At 46.9% G+C, this 840-nt stretch overlaps 1 non-coding gene across 1 annotated transcript; it reads left to right on the forward strand.

Moving 5' to 3' along the window:
- Nucleotides 1-537: 537 nt before the first annotated feature.
- TRNAG-GCC lies at nucleotides 538-609 on the forward strand. Its single transcript has one exon. It is a non-coding gene; the product is annotated as a tRNA-Gly (tRNA).
- Nucleotides 610-840: the final 231 nt, after the last annotated feature.

Consider the following 840-nt stretch of genomic DNA (forward strand, 5'->3'; position numbering starts at 1 on the left):
AATCATCACCAAATTTGGAGGGCAGGCAGAGGACAGTCAGCCAGAGAGCCACTGTGAGTTTGGTGTCTCTAGCACACCGGGGTCTATTCTATACACTCCTGAACCTGTGCCTCATTTCCCCAGAAAGCACTTTCCTGGGGGCACCTTCTTTGGGAGGCCATAAATTCAATCATCACCAAACTTGGAGGGCAGGTAGAGGAGAGTCAGCTGGAGATCCCCTTTGAGTTTGGTGTCTCTAGCCTGCCAGGGTGTGGTGGTTCTATCACATAATGAACTTCATGAACTAGTTTGGTTCGTATGAAGCCTTTTTAGTTTGTGATGATCCATGGTTCAGTTTGTGGGTCCCCCACAAACCATGAACCAAAGCACACTGCATTTTCTCAATTTGTGCCCATCCCTATTTGGAAAGGCCTTCCATAAGTAATGGCCTATTTGAAAACTTAAAGGCAGCTACAGTTGAAAGCGACCTATAGAATGCAATATAAGGCAAGCAGACCTAGAAAGTCAGTATTGTACACCTTCTGTACACCTTTGGTAGGGGCTGTGGCTCAGTGGTAGAGCATCTGCTTGCCATGCAGAAAGTCCTAGGTTCAATACCCAGAATCTCCAGGTGAAAGGACCAGGCAGTAGGTGCTGTGAAAGTCCTCTGCTTGGGACCTGGAGAGCGGCTGCCAGTCTGAGTAGACAATGCTGACTTTGATGGGCCAGGGGTCTGATGCAGTATAAGGTAGGTTCATCTGTATCTGAAAAAGTGAACAGTGACTCACAAAAGTTCATACCCTGCCACAAATTTTGTTAGTCTTTAAGGTGCTAAGGACTCTTGCTGTTTTCTACTGCTTC

This window comes from Gekko japonicus, unplaced genomic scaffold, assembly GCF_001447785.1.
Source record: "Gekko japonicus isolate JY-2015 unplaced genomic scaffold, Gekko_japonicus_V1.1 scaffold134, whole genome shotgun sequence".
Lineage (NCBI taxonomy): Eukaryota > Metazoa > Chordata > Lepidosauria > Squamata > Gekkonidae > Gekko > Gekko japonicus.